The sequence below is a fragment of the Vicugna pacos genome, unplaced genomic scaffold (assembly GCF_048564905.1).
Source record: "Vicugna pacos unplaced genomic scaffold, VicPac4 scaffold_18, whole genome shotgun sequence".
NCBI lineage: Eukaryota > Metazoa > Chordata > Mammalia > Artiodactyla > Camelidae > Vicugna > Vicugna pacos.
In genome coordinates this window covers 1,834,820-1,857,310 of record NW_027328739.1, presented here as the reverse complement: position 1 = coordinate 1,857,310, position 22,491 = coordinate 1,834,820, and the positions used below count along the sequence as shown (strand labels likewise).

The window sequence follows — 22,491 nt, the reverse complement described above, 5'->3', positions numbered from 1 at the left end:
TACGAAAATGGAGTTATTTTTTGAAACACACTCAATCGACCTAGAAGCCAGACTTGTCAATTTTGGTAACATTGTGTCAGCTCGACGGAAAAGCTAGACAGATAGAATGCAAACTAGCAGTCCAAACTGTTCAAGGGGTCATGTCAGCTCTTTAAGGTTGAAGCCTCCGAAACCAACAGGAACCATGAAATAACTTTTGGAAACATGGAATAACCCCCAACCTTGGATACACTTGTGCATGTGGTGCCCTGTATCCCAATGACACCTACTGGCCAATGTTGGCATTTCAAGGGGTAACATCCCTCTCTAGGAAAATACAAGAGGAAACAAACCAAATATATACATTTAGGTTTGAATCCAAAAGCACCTAGAGGCATTCTAGCTAGGAGAATCCTGCTGCAGTTATGCTAGTCTATTGAGAACCAGGTGTTTTTCTATCAGTGTTGAGAACGCTTAATCATCCGATCCTGTAGTTTAAAGCCATTTAACGCAACCAAGTCTGCACCCCCATGATATAGTGCCCCCGGGGGCTTGACTCAAGTGAAAGACGATCCACATAAGCTGTGTCTTTAATGTCATTGGCGACTTTTACAGTTCAGTTCACTTTCTGACTTGTACTATTTACCTTCACTGTCTTGAAAAACTGAAGCCTAATACAGATTCATGTTCAGTCAAAGATTCCCCTCACTTATCACACTCCCTTCACCCCAGGGAAGACAGAAACACAACATTTGCTGAATCTAGCGGAAGGACATCGTTTCTAGGTGTGAGCTAAGTATTCAATTTTATCTATTTCAGCCGAGACTATTTGACCTTTAAGGTGTTCACTGTTGTTCACAGAGAGTGAAGTTGGAGGAACTCTGATTCTACGAGGGGCTTGCTCTTCTCGTAATGGCTTCATTGCAGCTCAGGTACTGATCCTTCAAAATGGATGCCTGAGTGGAGGGGAGGCAAGGGCAAGTGCTCACTAGCTAGGCCCAAACCTGGGAAAAGGCTTACCTGGGCTTGTTGAATTTTGGTCTGAATGGCTTGGGAATGCCCCTTGGGACGTGTGGATTCTCACGACCTCTTCCAAGAACAGGAGCGTTTTGATCATCTCTGCCATTTCTTCTCCTTCAGACGTCAGGGACCTTGGACCCGTTATTGGAGAAGAGAATTGAGGAACTTCCTCAAGTCCACGTTGGCACTCCGTATGTTTCTGCCTGTATCAGTGAGTTTCAATATGTCTCATGAATGTCTTTTGAGCCTGGTATCCTCTAGAGCTGTCTCCACGCCAGTATTCTCCATTGTAGCAGAACATCTCTCATCCATGTGTTCGCATCTCTCCTCAATCCGTGCAGCCAGCTTATCGGCCAGCTTCTCTTCGTGTCTCCCCTAAAGTCGACTTCACCAGGACTGGGCAAGTCTGAAAGTACCTCGGAGCCTGACCAGTAAGCTGGTGACAGGCAGATCTTCCACTGTCTGCCCTTTCAGGTTCTGGAAACTGACCTGTGACCTCAGGTCTTTGGGCAGCAGCAGTATCTCGAACTTACACAGCTTCCCGGACCAAACACCTAAGCCAAGCTCCACAGAGGGCGGCAGCCCCTCCATCACACTGATCCACCCACAGAACTCTGCCCGGTTACCTAGGATCCAACAGCCACAACAAGCCTCGCGGTAAACACCAACATTCCACCTGGAATCCAACCGCTAACTGCCATCCCCAATGGCTGCTGCATCTTGTCAGTGTTGGGGGAGGGGCTGCATCCGACGAGAGGTTCCTAAGGTAAATGTGATTCTACCCACTAGCGTCCCATGGGCCTTTCTTCTTCCCTCTTTCCTTTTGTTCAGAGCTCTATGCACCGTACCAATGGAGGGAAGTGTGTCCCTTTTCAGTTGATGGTTTCACACGTCTTTAAACTTTCTAACAGTTCACAGTACACAGGGACCCACTAAAGGAGACTTATGTTCCTATAAGATCCGTACACCCAGAATACATATGCGTCGCCTGATTTCTGCTGAAACACCCACACTCTCAGGACATGGATCCATTGGATTCATGGGGGCTGAAATTCCAAGAAATGAAACCAACCCCAATGTGCACTTTCCTGTCGGTCTCTTTTGCACTTAGTACACTTTGGCAGAGCTACTTGCCTTTGTTATAGGCTTCTTACATTTCTTCTCTACGAAGCCTAGAATATGGCATTCCTTCATCCTGTTGGAAGACATACAAGTCTACATCACGGACTAGGAATCCATTTGATTCCAAATCGGCATTAGTGTTAGGTCACGATATGCTCTTATGAATCAAAATTTACGAATATGAATGCACGCTTCTGATTTCCGAATACAAGTGTGCTGAGTACATGCAAGCCACGATACTGGGTCGATGCGTTCTGAATGACCCTTGACCTCACCTTGAGTATTTTCTTTTGAATAATCATGGTTCCCTTTGTATATGTCAGCCAACCATACCATTTTGGTGCTTGTTTGTTGGTTTGATTCTTTGTTGGTCTTTTTCTCGCTTGTTTTGCAAACACGTCATGCCATGCATCTCTCCTTTCACTTCAAACAGAGTCAAATAAGCTGATTCACTTAAGAGAGTGCTTCCAATCACCTATGATTTCCTGCTTCCCTCTCCCATCTTTAGGGTTTTGATGTCCTCCTTAAGTTCTTCTTCTTTCTTCTCTGCCACACATGCTCTTCTTGCTTTTCCAATAATGGTTTCTTCTTTCCATTCCATCTTGCTGCTTTTCTATTCAGGGGAGTTTTCTCAACCTTTCTTTTAGAAAAACTTTTGAACTGCTGAATTCTTTTAAGATTTGCCGGTCTGTAGAATTCTCTAGCTCTGCCGTTATTTGGAATGGTGTTCATGTGGCATAGGCTACCCTAGGTGGCAGCATTTGGCCATTCAGGATATGGTCTGTGTCCTGGCACTCCTCCCTGTCCTGCAATATTGCTGCCGAGATATCAGCTGAAACCCCTCTGGAGGTTTCCTTGTGACTATGTTGTTTCCTCCAGGTGCATTTTAAATCACTCGGATATTCGTGAACTTTGTTGATTTGAATCATACAGCTGCTGGTAGGTCTATTGGGATTCCACCTCCTTCGGATGCTGTGTAATTCCTGAATTCGCATAGATGATTCTTTCTTGCCTTTCAGCAAGTTTCAGTCTGATTTTTCTACAGATAAAATTTCAGACACTTTTTGTTTCTTTATCTCTTGCTTTTCCATCTGGGACTCATGATTTCTATTCTTTCATGCCCTGTCTTAACCCAGGGTTCAACTGCAATGTTTTCATTTGTTTGCACTTGCTTTCCTATGTCTGCTTCTGACCGAGGTTTTTCTCTTCCCCTGTCTTCACAGTCATTCATGCGTCCCTCTGCATTATCTAGTCTGCTAAGGACTGAATTTTAGCCCTGATATTATCACAACCATTGAGTTTCCTGATATTTTTGGCTCGTGTTGAGACTTTCTCTTCCCCTTTTCTGGTATTCTGCCTTTTGTGATTCTGAGACACTGGTGTTCTTCAGTGTTTTCCTGACCTTCATTTTCAACACTTGTTCTGGATAGCGTTTTGCAGACTAGTTGTTTGAAAGCTTATCTTTTGCGCCTTCAATATCTTTGGAACTGAAAATGGTACTTCCTGTTTCTTTTACTGTTCTTCTTCATCTCTACTGGTCAGGTAATATCAGGTATCTAATGTAGACTTCTAGGGCTTTGTTAATTGAAAATTTTAGACTCTTGTCTCTACGCAATTCCATGGGATTTCTGTGAGGACAATTTCTCCTAGACATTGATGCCATTACCTGTACCGGTGTGTGTTGTTTGATATATTTCCAATTGCTGGTGTTGCATTAGTTGTGATGAACAACCCATACTACTTCGATTAGCATAACTTCATTTTGATTATACTTATCTCACACTTCTGAAAGTGCACAGGACACTTCCTCTTGTGGAAATGAAGCTTCTAAAAGTTCTCAGCTCTGCATTCTTCTCTATGTCATTTTGGAGTGTTTCCAAAACAGCAAACTGAGAGTGCTCTTCTGCTTTTTATTGCCACGGGAATGTCCCAATGAAATCAGTTCTTTCCAGAGCTTCTCTGTCTACAGAAACACCAGTGGAAGCATATCTATGGATGTCACATATCAGGGCCTGCTGGAATGATCCCGCAGACCTTCCTTGTTGTCCTAGGTGCCGTACCGTGCCGGTGCCATCCAAAATGTAGCATCCGCTTTTGGGAGATAGTGCTGAAGGGAATGCTTCCTCTTCTCGCGCTGTGGACTTGGACCACTCTTCCTTGTCCTCTCATCCTTGTGGCACGGGTGCACGAAGGCAACCACAGAGTTGTTGCGCATCCTGTGACTCAAACCAAACCATAATCCCAGCCCAGGTTATGAATGTAGCATATCCTAAGGCTTTTCATTCTGATTTCAAATTCAAGGCCCCCTGGATCCCTCAGACCAGATGCACGATATCTCTGATTCAGCCCCACACGTGCTCTATTGGCAAAATTCCCAATTGGTCCCTGGTCCTGCAGATGTACTGGGTGTGGCCATGGGACATATCGGTAATCGCAACCGCGCGACCAGTGTGGTTGATTTATTATTGGTACACAGTTCGGTTTGCTCTCTTGATTCGACCCACCACATCCCACAACGCACTCCAGATCCCTGAGACTCAGCGTGTGCCATCATCCGTAGCTCTATGCCTCACTGACCATTGCCTCTGCTACCTCAAATTTGGCAGCTGGGATCTTGGTCTCAGAATTAACTGTGGTTATATTTTGCGCTGGTTTCTTTGAGTTCTCTCAGCCAAGCATCTGCTGTGCACTCTTGTAAATGTCAGCACATCACCTTCAAACCCATGTCTCCTGTCCGCTTGAGAGTGTGCGTCCAAGTTAAACAGAGTTTCACCCTCGTTGCTCCAACACCAGGGGTCCGAACCTGCACTGGTTTCCATTCCCTGCTTTGCATTCTCCTGCTTCCAGGTGTCCTGAGGCCTCATCCTGTCTTTGGGAGTAACAGACCTCTCTTCGGACAGTGTCCTATGCTAAGGGCTGGGTGAGTGGATGTTTCCATTGCTCTGTACATGGGAGCGAGTGAGTGCAGGTTGCACTTCTTCTCTGCCAACTGGGCATCGATGAATCAACACTATCCAGATACATTTCACAGAAATGTGATATTTGCTTAGCTCTTGGTTTCTATACAGCCGTGGTGGGAGGGATTGTCCGAAGACAACTTTTTTAACATTGTGTTGATATCCCATTTGCAGTCTTTAAGAAGTTTAACAGAACTCATTTACATGTTTTGGGAGTTATACGAAAATGGAGTTATTTTTTGAAACACACTCAATCGACCTAGAAACCAGACTTGTCAATTTTGGTAACATTGTGTCAGCTCGACGGAAAAGCTAGACAGATAGAATGCAAACTAGCAGTCCAAACTGTTCAAGGGGTCATGTCAGCTCTTTAAGTTTGAAGCCTCCGAAACCAACAGGAACCATGAAATAACTTTTGGAAGCATGGAATAACGCCCAACCTTGGATACACTTGTGCATGTGGTGCCCTGTATCCCAATGACACCTACTGGCCAATGTTGGCATTTCAAGGGGTAACATCCCTCTCTAGGAAAATACAAGAGGAAACAAACCAAATATATACATTTAGGTTTGAATCCAAAAGCACCTAGAGGCATTCTAGCTAGGAGAATCCTGCTGCAGTTATGCTAGTCTATTGAGAACCAGGTGTTTTTCTATCAGTGTTGAGAACGCTTAATCATCCGATCCTGTAGTTTAAAGCCATTTAAGGCAACCAAGTCTGCACCCCCATGATATAGTGCCCCCGGGGGCTTGACTCAAGTGAAAGACGATCCACATAAGCTGTGTCTTTAATGTCATTGGCGACTTTTACAGTTCAGTTCACTTTCTGACTTGTACTATTTACCTTCACTGTCTTGAAAAACTGTAGCCTAATACAGATTCATGTTCAGTCAAAGATTCCCCTCACTTACCACACTCCCTTCACCCCAGGGAAGACAGAAACACAACATTTGCTGAATCTAGCGGAAGGACATCGTTTCTAGGTGTGAGCTAAGTATTCAATTTTATCTATTTCAGCCGAGACTATTTGACCTTTAAGGTGTTCACTGTTGTTCACAGAGAGTGAAGCTGGAGGAACTCTGATTCTAGGAGGGGCTTGCTCTTCTCGTAATGGCTTCATTGCAGCTCAGGTACTGATCCTTCAAAATGGATGCCTGAGTGGAGGGGAGGCAAGGGCAAGTGCTCACTAGCTAGGCCCAAACCTGGGAAAAGGCTTACCTGGGCTTGTTGAATTTTGGTCTGAATGGCTTGGGAATGCCCCTTGGGACGTGTGGATTCTCACGACCTCTTCCAAGAACAGGAGCGTTTTGATCATCTCTGCCATATCTTCTCCTTCAGACGTCAGGGACCTTGGACCCGTTATTGGAGAAGAGAATTGAGGAACTTCCTCAAGTCCACGTTGGCACTCCGTATGTTTCTGCCTGTATCAGTGAGTTTCAATATGTCTCATGAATGTCTTTTGAGCCTGGTATCCTCTAGAGCTGTCTCCACGCCAGTATTCTCCATTGTAGCAGAACATCTCTCATCCATGTGTTCGCATCTCTCCTCAATCCGTGCAGCCAGCTTATCGGCCAGCTTCTCTTCGTGTCTCCCCTAAAGTCGACTTCACCAGGACTGGGCAAGTCTGAAAGTACCTCGGAGCCTGACCAGTAAGCTGATGACAGGCAGATCTTCCACTGTCTGCCCTTTCAGGTTCTGGAAACTGACCTGTGACCTCAGGTCTTTGGGCAGCAGCAGTATCTCGAACTTACACAGCTTCCCGGACCAAACACCTAAGCCAAGCTCCACAGAGGGCGGCAGCCCCTCCATCACACTGATCCACCCACAGAACTCTGCCCGGTTACCTAGGATCCAACAGCCACAACAAGCCTCGCGGTACACACCAACATTCCACCTGGAATCCAACCGCTAACTGCCATCCCCAATGGCTGCTGCATCTTGTCAGTGTTGGGGGAGGGGCTGCATCCGACGAGAGGTTCCTAAGGTAAATGTGATTCTACCCACTAGCGTCCCATGGGCCTTTCTTCTTCCCTCTTTCCTTTTGTTCAGAGCTCTATGCACCGTACCAATGGAGGGAAGTGTGTCCCTTTTCAGTTGATGGTTTCACACGTCTTTAAACTTTCTAACAGTTCACAGTACACAGGGACCCACTAAAGGAGACTTATGTTCCTATAAGATCCTTACACCTAGAATACATATGCGTCGCCTGATTTCTGCTGAAACACCCACACTCTCAGGACATGGATCCATTGGATTCATGGGGGCTGAAATTCCAAGAAATGAAACCAACCCCAATGTGCACTTTGCTGTCGGTCTCTTTTGCACTTAGTACACTTTGGCAGAGCTACTTGCCTTTGTTATAGGCTTCTTACATTTCTTCTCTACGTAGCCTAGAATATGGCATTCCTTCATCCTGTTGGAAGACATACAAGTCTATATCACGGACTAGGAAACCATTTGATTCCAAATCGGCATTAGTGTTAGGTCACGATATGCTCTTATGAATCAAAATTTACGAATATGAATGCACGCTTCTGATTTCCGAATACAAGTGTGCTGAGTACATGCAAGCCACGATACTGGGTCGATGCGTTCTGAATGACCCTTGACCTCACCTTGAGTATTTTCTTTTGAATAATCATGGTTCTCTTTGTATATGTCAGCCAACCATACCATTTTGGTGCTTGTTTGATGGTTTGATTCTTTGTTGGTCTTCTTCTCGCTTGTTTTGCAAACACGTCAGGCCATGCATCTCTCCTTTCGCTTCAAACAGAGTCAAATAAGCTGATTCACTTAAGAGAGTGCTTCCAATCACCTATGATTTCCTGCTTCCCTCTCCCATCTTTAGGGTTTTGATGTCCTCCTTAAGTTCTTCTTCTTTCTTCTCTGCCACACATGCTCTTCTTGCATTTCCAATAATGGTTTCTTCTTTCCATTCCATCTTGCTGCTTTTCTATTCAGGGGAGTTTTCTCAACCTTTCTTTTAGAAAAACTTTTGAACTGCTGAATTCTTTTAAGATTTGCCGGTCTGTAGAATTCTCTAGCTCTGCCGTTATTTGAAATGGTGTTCATGTGGCATAGGCTACCCTAGGTGGCAGCATTTGGCCATTCAGGATATGGTCTGTGTCCTGGCACTCCTCCCTGTCCTGCAATATTGCTGCCGAGATATCAGCTGAAACCCCTCTGGAGGTTTCCTTGTGACTATGTTGTTTCCTCCAGGTGCATTTTAAATCACTCGGATATTCGTGAACTTTGTTGATTTGAATCATACAGCTGCTGGTAGGTCTATTGGGATTCCACCTCCTTCGGATGCTGTGTAATTCCTGAATTCGCATAGATGATTCTTTCTTGGCTTTCAGCAAGTTTCAGTCTGATTTTTCTACAGATAAATTTTCAGACACTTTTTGTTTCTTTATCTCTTGCTTTTCCATCTGGGACTCATGATTTCTATTCTTTCATGCCCTGTCTTAACCCAGGGTTCAACTGCAATGATTTCATTTGTTTGCACTTGCTTTCCTATGTCTGCTTCTGACCGAGGTTTTTCTCTTCCCCTGTCTTCACAGTCATTCACGCGTCCCTCTGCATTATCTAGTCTGCTAAGGACTGAATTCTAGCCCTGATATTCTCACAACCATTGAGTTTCCTGATATTTTTGGCTCGTGTTGAGACTTTCTCTTCCCCTTTTCTGGTATTCTGCCTTTTGTGATTCTGAGACACTGGTGTTCTTCAGTGTTTTCCTGACCTTCATTTTCAACACTTGTTCTGGATAGCGTTTTGCAGACTAGTTGTTTGAAAGCTTATCTTTTGCGCCTTCAATATCTTTGGAACTGAAAATGGTACTTCCTGTTTCTTTTACTGTTCTTCTTCATCTCTACTGGTCAGGTAATATCAGGTATCTAATGTAGACTTCTAGGGCTTTGTTAATTGAAAATTTTAGACTCTTGTCTCTACGCAATTCCATGGGATTTCTGTGAGGACAATTTCTCCTAGGCATTGATGCCATAACCTGTACCTGTGTGTGTTGTTTGGTATATCTCCAATTGCTGGTGTTGCATTAGTTGTGATGAACAACCCATTCTACTTCGATTAGCATAACTTCATTTTGATTATACTTATCTCACACTTCTGAAAGTGCACAGGACACTTCCTCTTGTGGAAATGAAGCTTCTAAAAGTTCTCAGCTCTGCATTCTTCTCTATGTCATTTTGGAGTGTTTCCAAAACAGCAAACTGAGAGTGCTCTTCTGCTTTTTATTGCCACGGGAATGTCCCAATGAAATCAGTTCTTCCCAGAGCTTCTCTGTCTACAGAAACACCAGTGGAAGCATATCTATGGATGTCACATATCAGGGCCTGCTGGAATGATCCCGCAGACCTTCCTTGTTGTCCTAGGTGCCGTACCGTGCCGGTGCCATCCAAAATGTAGCATCCGCTTTTGGGAGATAGTGCTGAAGGGAATGCTTCCTCTTCTCGCGCTGTGGACTTGGACCACTCTTCCTTGTCCTCTCATCCTTGTGGCACGGGTGCACGAAGGCAACCACAGAGTTGTTGCGCATCCTGTGACTCAAACCAAACCATAATCCCAGCCCAGGTTATGAATGTAGCATATCCTAAGGCTTTTCATTCTGATTTCAAATTCAAGGCCCCCTGGATCCCTCAGACCAGATGCACGATATCTCTGATTCAGCCCCACACGTGCTCTATTGGCAAAATTCCCAATTGGTCCCTGGTCCTGCAGATGTACTGGGTGTGGCCATGGGACATATCGGTAATCGCAACCGCGCGACCAGTGTGGTTGATTTATTATTGGTACACAATTCGGTTTGCTCTCTTGATTCGACCCACCACATCCCACAACGCACTCCAGATCCCTGAGACTCAGCGTGTGCCATCATCCGTAGCTCTATGCCTCACTGACCATTGCCTCTGCTACCTCAAATTTGGCAGCTGGGATCTTGGTCTCTGAATTAACTGTGGGGATATTTTGCACTGGTTTCTTTGAGTTCTCTCAGCCAAGCATCTGCTGTGCACTCTTGTAAATGTCAGCACATCACCTTCAAACCCATGTCTCCTGTCCGCTTGAGAGTGTGCGTCCAAGTTAAACAGAGTTTCACCCTCGTTGCTCCAACACCAGGGGTCCGAACCTGCACTGGTTTCCATTCCCTGCTTTGCATTCTCCTGCTTCCAGGTGTCCTGAGGCCTCATCCTGTCTTTGGGAGTAACAGACCTCTCTTCGGCCAGTGTCCTATGCTAAGGGCTGGGTGAGTGGATGTTTCCATTGCTCTGTACATGGGAGCGAGTGAGTGCAGGTTGCACTTCTTCTCTGCCAACTGGGCATCGATGAATCAACACTATCCAGATACATTTCACAGAAATGTGATATTTGCTTAGCTCTTTGTTTCTATACAGCCGTGGTTGGAGGGATTGTCCGAAGACAACTCTTTTGACATTGTGTTGATATCCCATTTGCAGTCTTTAAGAAGTTTAACAGAACTCATTTACATGTTTTGGGAGTTATACGAAAATGGAGTTATTTTTTGAAACACACTCAATCGACCTAGAAGCCAGACTTGTCAATTTTGGTAACATTGTGTCAGCTCTACGGAAAAGCTAGACAGATAGAATGCAAACTAGCAGTCCAAACTGTTCAAGGGGTCATGTCAGCTCTTTAAGGTTGAAGCCTCCGAAACTAACAGGAACCATGAAATAACTTTTGGAAACATGGAATAACCCCCAACCTTGGATACACTTGTGCATGTGGTGCCCTGTATCCCAATGACACCTACTGGCCAATGTTGGCATTTCAAGGGGTAACATCCCTCTCTAGGAAAATACAAGAGGAAACAAACCAAATATATACATTTAGGTTTGAATCCAAAAGCACCTAGAGGCATTCTAGCTAGGAGAATCCTGCTGCAGTTATGCTAGTCTATTGAGAACCAGGTGTTTTTCTATCAGTGTTGAGAACGCTTAATCATCCGATCCTGTAGTTTAAAGCCATTTAAGGCAACCAAGTCTGCACCCCCATGATATAGTGCCCCCGGGGGCTTGACTCAAGTGAAAGACGATCCACATAAGCTGTGTCTTTAATGTCATTGGCGACTTTTACAGTTCAGTTCACTTTCTGACTTGTACTATTTACCTTCACTGTCTTGAAAAACTGAAGCCTAATACAGATTCATGTTCAGTCAAAGATTCCCCTCACTTACCACACTCCCTTCACCCCAGGGAAGACAGAAACACAACATTTGCTGAATCTAGCGGAAGGACATCGTTTCTAGGTGTGAGCTAAGTATTCAATTTTATCTATTTCAGCCGAGACTATTTGACCTTTAAGGTGTTCACTGTTGTTCACAGAGAGTGAAGCTGGAGGAACTCTGATTCTACGAGGGGCTTGCTCTTCTCGTAATGGCTTCATTGCAGCTCAGGTACTGATCCTTCAAAATGGATGCCTGAGTGGAGGGGAGGCAAGGGCAAGTGCTCACTAGCTAGGCCCAAACCTGGGAAAAGGCTTACCTGGGCTTGTTGAATTTTGGTCTGAATGGCTTGGGAATGCCCCTTGGGACGTGTGGATTCTCACGACCTCTTCCAAGAACAGGAGCGTTTTGATCATCTCTGCCATATCTTCTCCTTCAGACGTCAGGGACCTTGGACCCGTTATTGGAGAAGAGAATTGAGGAACTTCCTCAAGTCCACGTTGGCACTCCGTATGTTTCTGCCTGTATCAGTGAGTTTCAATATGTCTCATGAATGTCTTTTGAGCCTGGTATCCTCTAGAGCTGTCTCCACGCCAGTATTCTCCATTGTAGCAGAACATCTCTCATCCATGTGTTCGCATCTCTCCTCAATCCGTGCAGCCAGCTTATCGGCCAGCTTCTCTTCGTGTCTCCCCTAAAGTCGACTTCACCAGGACTGGGCAAGTCTGAAAGTACCTCGGAGCCTGACCAGTAAGCTGATGACAGGCAGATCTTCCACTGTCTGCCCTTTCAGGTTCTGGAAACTGACCTGTGACCTCAGGTCTTTGGGCAGCAGCAGTATCTCGAACTTACACAGCTTCCCGGACCAAACACCTAAGCCAAGCTCCACAGAGGGCGGCAGCCCCTCCATCACACTGATCCACCCACAGAACTCTGCCCGGTTACCTAGGATCCAACAGCCACAACAAGCCTCGCGGTACACACCAACATTCCACCTGGAATCCAACCGCTAACTGCCATCCCCAATGGCTGCTGCATCTTGTCAGTGTTGGGGGAGGGGCTGCATCCGACGAGAGGTTCCTAAGGTAAATGTGATTCTACCCACTAGCGTCCCATGGGCCTTTCTTCTTCCCTCTTTCCTTTTGTTCAGAGCTCTATGCACCGTACCAATGGAGGGAAGTGTGTCCCTTTTCAGTTGATGGTTTCACACGTCTTTAAACTTTCTAACAGTTCACAGTACACAGGGACCCACTAAAGGAGACTTATGTTCCTATAATATCCGTACACCCAGAATACATATGCATCGCCTGATTTCTGCTGAAACACCCACACTCTCAGGACATGGATCCATTGGATTCATGGGGGCTGAAATTCCAAGAAATGAAACCAACCCCAATGTGCACTTTGCTGTCGGTCTCTTTTGCACTTAGTACACTTTGGCAGAGCTACTTGCCTTTGTTATAGGCTTCTTACATTTCTTCTCTACGTAGCCTAGAATATGGCATTCCTTCATCCTGTTGGAAGACATACAAGTCTACATCACGGACTAGGAATCCATTTGATTCCAAATCGGCATTAGTGTTAGGTCACGATATGCTCTTATGAATCAAAATTTACGAATATGAATGCACGCTTCTGATTTCCGAATACAAGTGTGCTGAGTACATGCAAGCCACGATACTGGGTCGATGCGTTCTGAATGACCCTTGACCTCACCTTGAGTATTTTCTTTTGAATAATCATGGTTCCCTTTGTATATGTCAGCCAACCATACCATTTTGGTGCTTGTTTGTTGGTTTGATTCTTTGTTGGTCTTCTTCTCGCTTGTTTTGCAAACACGTCAGGCCATGCATCTCTCCTTTCGCTTCAAACAGAGTCAAATTAGCTGATTCACTTAAGAGAGTGCTTCCAATCACCTATGATTTCCTGCTTCCCTCTCCCATCTTTAGGGTTTTGATGTCCTCCTTAAGTTCTTCATCTTTCTTCTCTGCCACACATGCTCTTCTTGCATTTCCAATAATGGTTTCTTCTTTCCATTCCATCTTGCTGCTTTTCTATTCAGGGGAGTTTTCTCAACCTTTCTTTTAGAAAAACTTTTGAACTGCTGAATTCTTTTAAGATTTGCCGGTCTGTAGAATTCTCTAGGTCTGCCGTTATTTGAAATGGTGTTCATGTGGCATAGGCTACCCTAGGTGGCAGCATTTGGCCATTCAGGATATGGTCTGTGTCCTGGCACTCCTCCCTGTCCTGCAATATTGCTGCCGAGATATCAGCTGAAACCCCTCTGGAGGTTTCCTTGTGACTATGTTGTTTCCTCCAGGTGCATTTTAAATCACTCGGATATTCGTGAACTTTGTTGATTTGAATCATACAGCTGCTGGTATGTCTATTGGGATTCCACCTCCTTCGGATGCTGTGTAATTCCTGAATTCGCATAGATGATTCTTTCTTGGCTTTCAGCAAGTTTCAGTCTGATTTTTCTACAGATAAATTTTCAGACATTTTTTGTTTCTTTATCTCTTGCTTTTCCATCTGGGACTCATGATTTCTATTCTTTCATGCCCTGTCTTAACCCAGGGTTCAACTGCAATGTTTTCATTTGTTTGCACTTGCTTTCCTATGTCTGCTTCTGACCGAGGTTTTTCTCTTCCCCTGTCTTCACAGTCATTCACGGGTCCCTCTGCATTATCTAGCCTGCTAAGGACTGAATTTTAGCCGTGATATTATGACAACCATTGAGTTTCCTGATATTTTTGGCTCGTGTTGAGACTTTCTCTTCCCCTTTTCTAGTATTCTGCCTTTTGTGATTCTGAGACACTGGTGTTCTTCAGTGTTTTCCTGACCTTCATTTTCAACACTTGTTCTGGATAGCGTTTTGCAGACTAGTTGTTTGAAAGCTTATCTTTTGCGCCTTCAATGTCTTTGGAACTGAAAATGGTACTTCCTGTTTCTTTTACTATTCTTCTTCATCTCTACTGGTCAGGTAATATCAGGTATCTAATGTAGACTTCTAGGGCTTTGTTAATTGAAAATTTTAGACTCTTGTCTCTATGCAATTCCATGGGATTTCTGTGAGGACAATTTCTCCTAGGCATTGATGCCATAACCTGTAACTGTGTGTGTTGTTTGGTATATCTCCAATTGCTGGTGTTGCATTAGTTGTGATGAACAACCCATTCTACTTCGATTAGCATAACTTCATTTTGATTATACTTATCTCACACTTCTGAAAGTGCACAGGACACTTCCTCTTGTGGAAATGAAGCTTCTAAAAGTTCTCAGCTCTGCATTCTTCTCTATGTCATTTTGGAGTGTTTCCAAAACAGCAAACTGAGAGTGCTCTTCTGCTTTTTATTGCCACGGGAATGTCCCAATGAAATCAGTTCTTTCCAGAGCTTCTCTGTCTACAGAAACACCAGTGGAAGCATATCTATGGATGTCACATATCAGGGCCTGCTGGAATGATCCCGCAGACCTTCCTTGTTGTCCTAGGTGCCGTACCGTGCCGGTGCCATCCAAAATGTAGCATCCGCTTTTGGGAGATAGTGCTGAAGGGAATGCTTCCTCTTCTCGTGCTGTGGACTTGGACCACTCTTCCTTGTCCTCTCATCCTTGTGGCACGGGTGCACGAAAGCAACCACAGAGTTGTTGCGCATCCTGTGACTCAAACCAAACCATAATCCCAGCCCAGGTTATGAATGTAGCATATCCTAAGGCTTTTCATTCTGATTTCAAATTCAAGGCCCCCTGGATCCCTCAGACCAGATGCACGATATCTCTGATTCAGCCCCACACGTGCTCTATTGGCAAAATTCCCAATTGGTCCCTGGTCCTGCAGATGTACTGGGTGTGGCCATGGGACATATCGGTAATCGCAACCGCGTGACCAGTGTGGTTGATTTATTATCGGTACACAGTTCGGTTTGCTCTCTTGATTCGACCCACCACATCCCACAACGCACTCCAGATCCCTGAGACTCAGCGTGTGCCATCATCCGTAGCTCTATGCCTCACTGATCATTGCCTCTGCTACCTCAAATTTGGCAGCAGGGATCTTGGTCTCAGAATTAACTGTGGGGATATTTTGCGCTGGTTTCTTTGAGTTCTCTCAGCCAAGCATCTGCTGTGCACTCTTGTAAATGTCAGCACATCACCTTCAAACCCATGTCTCCTGTCCGCTTGAGAGTGTGCGTCCAAGTTAAACAGAGTTTCACCCTCGTTGCTCCATCACCAGGGGTCCGAACCTGCACAGGTTTCCATTCCCTGCTTTGCATTCTCCTGCTTCCAGGTGTCCTGAGGCCTCATCCTGTCTTTGGGAGTAACAGACCTCTCTTCGGCCAGTGTCCTATGCTAAGGGCTGGGTGAGTGGATGTTTCCATTGCTCTGTACATGGGAGCGAGTGAGTGCAGGTTGCACTTCTTCTCTGCCAACTGGGCATCGATGAATCAACACTATCCAGATACATTTCACAGAAATGTGATATTTGCTTAGCTCTTTGTTTCTATACAGCCGTGGTGGGAGGGATTGTCCGAAGACAACTCTTTTGACATTGTGTTGATATCCCATTTGCAGTCTTTAAGAAGTTTAACAGAACTCATTTACATGTTTTGGGAGTTATACGAAAATGGAGTTATTTTTTGAAACACACTCAATCGACCTAGAAACCAGACTTGTCAATTTTGGTAACATTGTGTCAGCTCGACGGAAAAGCTAGACAGATAGAATGCAAACTAGCAGTCCAAACTGTTCAAGGGGTCATGTCAGCTCTTTAAGGTTGAAGCCTCCGAAACCAACAGGAACCATGAAATAACTTTTGGAAACATGGAATAACCCCCAACCTTGGATACACTTGTGCATGTGGTGCCCTGTATCCCAATGACACCTACTGGCCAATGTTGGCATTTCAAGGGGTAACATCCCTCTCTAGGAAAATACAAGAGGAAACAAACCAAATATATACATTTAGGTTTGAATCCAAAAGCACCTAGAGGCATTCTAGCTAGGAGAATCCTGCTGCAGTTATGCTAGTCTATTGAGAACCAGGTGTTTTTCTATCAGTGTTGAGAATGCTTAATCATCCGATCCTGTAGTTTAAAGCCATTTAACGCAACCAAGTCTGCACCCCCATGATATAGTGCCCCCGGGGGCTTGACTCAAGTGAAAGACGATCCACATAAGCTGTGTCTTTAATGTCATTGGCGACTTTTACAGTTCAGTTCACTTTCTGACTTGTACTATTTACCTTCACTGTCTTGAAAAACTGAAGCCTAATACAGATTCATGTTCAGTCAAAGATTCCCCTCACTTACCACACTCCCTTCACCCCAGGGAAGACATAAACACAACATTTGCTGAATCTAGCGGAAGGACATCGTTTCTAGGTGTGAGCTAAGTATTCAATTTTATCTATTTCAGCCGAGACTATTTGACCTTTAAGGTGTTCACTGTTGTTCACAGAGAGTGAAGCTGGAGGAACTCTGATTCTACGAGGGGCTTGCTCTTCTCGTAATGGCTTCATTGCAGCTCAGGTACTGATCCTTCAAAATGGATGCCTGAGTGGAGGGGAGGCAAGGGCAAGTGCTCACTAGCTAGGCCCAAACCTGGGAAAAGGCTTACCTGGGCTTGTTGAATTTTGGTCTGAATGGCTTGGGAATGCCCCTTGGGACGTGTGGATTCTCACGACCTCTTCCAAGAACAGGAGCGTTTTGATCATCTCTGCCATTTCTTCTCCTTCAGACGTCAGGGACCTTGGACCCGTTCTTGGAGAAGAGAATTGAGGAACTTCCTCAAGTCCACGTTGGCACTCCGTATGTTTCTGCCTGTATCAGTGAGTTTCAATATGTCTCATGAATGTCTTTTGAGCCTGGTATCCTCTAGAGCTGTCTCCACGCCAGTATTCTCCATTGTAGCAGAACATCTCTCATCCATGTGTTCGCATCTCTCCTCAATCCGTGCAGCCAGCTTATCGGCCAGCTTCTCTTCGTGTCTCCCCTAAAGTCGACTTCACCAGGACTGGGCAAGTCTGAAAGTACCTCGGAGCCTGACCAGTAAGCTGATGACAGGCAGATCTTCCACTGTCTGCCCTTTCAGGTTCTGGAAACTGACCTGTGACCTCAGGTCTTTGGGCAGCAGCAGTATCTCGAACTTACACAGCTTCCCGGACCAAACACCTAAGCCAAGCTCCACAGAGGGCGGCAGCCCCTCCATCACACTGATCCACCCACAGAACTCTGCCCGGTTACCTAGGATCCAACAGCCACAACAAGCCTCGCGGTAAACACCAACATTCCACCTGGAATCCAACCGCTAATTGCCATCCCCAATGGCTGCTGCATCTTGTCAGTGTTGGGGGAGGGGCTGCATCCGACGAGAGGTTCCTAAGGTAAATGTGATTCTACCCACTAGCGTCCCATGGGCCTTTCTTCTTCCCTCTTTCCTTTTGTTCAGAGCTCTATGCACCGTACCAATGGAGGGAAGTGTGTCCCTTTTCAGTTGATGGTTTCACACGTCTTTAAACTTTCTAACAGTTCACAGTACACAGGGACCCACTAAAGGAGACTTATGTTCCTATAAGATCCGTACACCCGGAATACATATGCGTCGCCTGATTTCTGCTGAAACACCCACACTCTCAGGACATGGATCCATTGGATTCATGGGGGCTGAAATTCCAAGAAATGAAACCAACCCCAATGTGCACTTTGCTGTCGGACTCTTTTGCACTTAGTACACTTTGGCAGAGCTACTTGCCTTTGTTATAGGCTTCTTACATTTCTTCTCTACATAGCCTAGAATATGGCATTCCTTCATCCTGTTGGAAGACATACAAGTCTACATCACGGACTAGGAATCCAATTGATTCCAAATCGGCATTAGTTTTAGGTCACGATATGCTCTTATGAATCAAAATTTACGAATATGAATGCACGCTTCTGATTTCCGAATACAAGTGTGCTGAGTACATGCAAGCCACGATACTGGGTCGATGCGTTCTGAATGACCCTTGACCTCACCTTGAGTATTTTCTTTTGAATAATCATGGTTCCCTTTGTATATGTCAGCCAACCATACCATTTTGGTGCTTGTTTGTTGGTTTGATTCTTTGTTGTTCTTCTTCTCGCTTGTTTTGCAAACACGTCAGGCCATGCATCTCTCCTTTCGCTTCAAACAGAGTCAAATAAGCTGATTCACTTAAGAGAGTGCTTCCAATCACCTATGATTTCCTGCTTCCCTCTCCCATCTTTAGGGTTTTGATGTCCTCCTTAAGTTCTTCTTCTTTCTTCTCTGCCACACATGCTCTTCTTGCATTTCCAATAATGGTTTCTTCTTTCCATTACATCTTGCTGCTTTTCTATTCAGGGGAGTTTTCTCAACCTTTCTTTTAGAAAAACTTTTGAACTGCTGAATTCTTTTAAGATTTGCCGGTCTGTAGAATTCTCTAGCTCTGCCGTTATTTGGAATGGTGTTCATGTGGCATAGGCTACCCTAGGTGGCAGCATTTGGCCATTCAGGATATGGTCTGTGTCCTGGCACTCCTCCCTGTCCTGCAATATTGCTGCCGAGATATCAGCTGAAACCCCTCTGGAGGTTTCCTTGTGACTATGTTGTTTCCTCCAGGTGCATTTTAAATCACTCGGATATTCGTGAACTTTGTTGATTTGAATCATACAGCTGCTGGTAGGTCTATTGGGATTCCACCTCCTTCGGATGCTGTGTAATTCCTGAATTCGCATAGATGATTCTTTCTTGGCTTTCAGCAAGTTTCAGTCTGATTTTTCTACAGATAAATTTTCATACATTTTTTGTTTCTTTATCTCTTGCTTTTCCATCTGGGACTCATGATTTCTATTCTTTCATGCCCTGTCTTAACCCAGGGTTCAACTGCAATGTTTTCATTTGTTTGCACTTGCTTTCCTATGTCTGCTTCTGACCGAGGTTTTTCTCTTCCCCTGTTTTCACAGTCATTCACGGGTCCCTCTGCATTATCTAGTCTGCTAAGGACTGAATTTTAGCCGTGATATTATGACAACCATTGAGTTTCCTGATATTTTTGGCTCGTGTTGAGACTTTCTCTTCCCCTTTTCTGGTATTCTGCCTTTTGTGATTCTGAGACACTGGTGTTCTTCAGTGTTTTCCTGACCTTCATTTTCAACACTTGTTCTGGATAGCGTTTTGCAGACTAGTTGTTTGAAAGCTTATCTTTTGCGCTTTCAATATCTTTGGAACTGAAAATGGTACTTCCTGTTTCTTTTACTGTTCTTCTTCATCTCTACTGGTCAGGTAATATCAGGTATCTAATGTAGACTTCTAGGGCTTTGTTAATTGAAAATTTTAGACTCTTGTTTCTACGCAATTCCATGGGATTTCTGTGAGGACAATTTCTCCTAGACATTGATGCCATAACCTGTACCTGTGTGTGTTGTTTGGTATATTTCCAATTGCTGGTGTTGCATTAGTTGTGATGAACAACCCATACTACTTCGATTAGCATAACTTCATTTTGATTATACTTATCTCACACTTCTGAAAGTGCACAGGACACTTCCTCTTGTGGAAATGAAGCTTCTAAAAGTTCTCAGCTCTGCATTCTTCTCTATGTCATTTTGGAGTGTTTCCAAAACTGCAAACTGAGAGTGCTCTTCTGCTTTTTATTGCCACGGGAATGTCCCAATGAAATCAGTTCTTTCCAGAGCTTCTCTGTCTACAGAAACACCAGTGGAAGCATATATATGGATGTCACATATCAGCGCCTGCTGGAATGATCCCGCAGACCTTCCTTGTTGTCCTAGGTGCCGTACCGTGCCGGTGCCATCCAAAATGTAGCATCGGCTTTTGGGAGATAGTGCTGAAGGGAATGCTTCCTCTTCTCACGCTGTGGACTTGGACCACTCTTCCTTGTCCTCTCATCCTTGTGGCACGGGTGCACGAAGGCAACCACAGAGTTGTTGCGCATCCTGTGACTCAAACCAAACCATAATCCCAGCCCAGGTTATGAATGTAGCATATCCTAAGGCTTTTCATTCTGATTTCAAATTCAAGGCCCCCTGGATCCCTCAGACCAGATGCACGATATCTCTGATTCAGCCCCACACGTGCTCTATTGGCAAAATTCCCAATTGGTCCCTGGTCCTGCAGATGTACTGGGTGTGGCCATGGGACATATCGGTAATCGCAACCGCGCGACCAGTGTGGTTGATTTATTATTGGTACACAGTTCGGTTTGCTCTCTTGATTCGACCCACCACATCCCACAACGCACTCCAGATCTCTGAGACTCAGAGTGTGCCATCCTCCGTAGCTATATGCCTCACTGAACATTGCCTCTGCTACCTCAAATTTGGCAGCTGGGATCTTGTTCTCAGAATTAACTGTGGGGATATTTTGCGCTGGTTTCTTTGAGTTCTCTCAGCCAAGCATCTGCTGTGCACCCTTGTAAATCTCAGCACATCACCTTCAAACCCATGTCTCCTGTCCACTTGAGAGTGTGCGTCCAATTTAAACAGAGTTTCACCCTTGTTGCTCCATCACCAGGGGTCCGAACCTGCACTGGTTTCCATTCCCTGCTTTGCATTCTCCTGCTTCCAGGTGTCCTGAGGCCTCATCCTGTCTTTGGGATTAACAGACCTCTCTTCGGCCAGTGTCCTATGCTAAGGGCTGGGTGAGTGGATGTTTCCATTGCTCTGTACATGGGAGCGAGTGAGTGCAGGTTGCACTTCTTCTCTGCCAACTGGGCATCGATGAATCAACACTATCCAGATACATTTCACAGAAATGTGATATTTGCTTAGCTCTTTGTTTCTATACAGCCGTGGTGGGGGGGTTGTCTGAAGACAACTATTTTGACATTGTGTTGATATCCCATTTGCAGTCTTTAAGAAGTTTAACAGAACTCATTTACATGTTTTGGGAGTTATACGAAAATGGAGTTATTTTTTGAAACACTCTCAATCGACCTAGAAGCCAGACTTGTCAATTTTGGTAACATTGTGTCAGCTCTATGGAAAAGCTAGACAGATAGAATGCAAACTAGCAGTCCAAACTGTTCAAGGGGTCATGTCAGCTCTTTAAGGTTGAAGCCTCCGAAACCAACAGGAACCATGAAATAACTTTTGGAAACATGGAATACCCCCCAACCTTGGATACACTTGTGCATGTGGTGCCCTGTATCCCAATGACACCTACTGGCCAATGTTGGCATTTCAAGGGGTAACATCCCTCTCTAGGAAAATACAAGAGGAAACAAACCAAATATATACATTTAGGTTTGAATCCAAAAGCACCTAGAGGCATTCTAGCTAGGAGAATCCTGCTGCAGTTATGCTAGTCTATTGAGAACCAGGTGTTTTTCTATCAGTGTTGAGAACGCTTAATCATCCGATCCTGTAGTTTAAAGCCATTTAACGCAACCAAGTCTGCACCCCCATGATATAGTGCCCCCGGGGGCTTGACTCAAGTGAAAGACGATCCACATAAGCTGTGTCTTTAATGTCATTGGCGACTTTTACAGTTCAGTTCACTTTCTGACTTGTACTATTTACCTTCACTGTCTTGAAAAACTGAAGCCTAATACAGATTCATGTTCAGTCAAAGATTCCCCTCACTTACCACACTCCCTTCACCCCAGGGAAGACAGAAACACAACATTTGCTGAATCTAGCGGAAGGACATCGTTTCTAGGTGTGAGCTAAGTATTCAATTTTATCTATTTCAGCCGAGACTATTTGACCTTTAAGGTGTTCACTGTTGTTCACAGAGAGTGAAGCTGGAGGAACTCTGATTCTACGAGGGGCTTGCTCTTCTCGTAATGGCTTCATTGCAGCTCAGGTACTGATCCTTCAAAATGGATGCCTGAGTGGAGGGGAGGCAAGGGCAAGTGCTCACTAGCTAGGCCCAAACCTGGGAAAAGGCTTACCTGGGCTTGTTGAATTTTGGTCTGAATGGCTTGGGAATGCCCCTTGGGACGTGTGGATTCTCACGACCTCTTCCAAGAACAGGAGCGTTTTGATCATCTCTGCCATTTCTTCTACTTCAGACGTCAGGGACCATGGACCCGTTCTTGGAGAAGAGAATTGAGGAACTTCCTCAAGTCCACGTTGGCACTCCGTATGTTTCTGCCTGTATCAGTGAGTTTCAATATGTCTCATGAATGTCTTTTGAGCCTGGTATCCTCTAGAGCTGTCTCCACGCCAGTATTCTCCATTGTAGCAGAACATCTCT

The 22,491-nt window shown here is 44.9% G+C and overlaps 2 long non-coding RNA genes across 3 annotated transcripts; both read left to right on the top strand.

Moving 5' to 3' along the window:
- The first annotated feature begins 1,535 nt into the window (after positions 1-1,535).
- On the top strand, positions 1,536-6,594 carry LOC140692844 (uncharacterized). The gene is made up of 4 exons (XR_012068449.1): positions 1,536-1,765; positions 4,969-5,041; positions 6,138-6,208; positions 6,417-6,594. It is a non-coding gene; the product is annotated as an uncharacterized lncRNA (long non-coding RNA).
- A 4,689-nt stretch (positions 6,595-11,283) lies between these two features.
- Positions 11,284-12,065, top strand: LOC140692847 (uncharacterized). 2 transcript variants are annotated; one of them, XR_012068455.1, is made up of 3 exons: positions 11,284-11,505; positions 11,714-11,804; positions 11,935-12,065. It is a non-coding gene; the product is annotated as an uncharacterized lncRNA (long non-coding RNA). The 2 variants fall into 2 exon arrangements; XR_012068454.1 differs by having other exon boundaries at positions 11,887-12,057.
- The last annotated feature ends 10,426 nt before the right edge of the window (positions 12,066-22,491 follow it).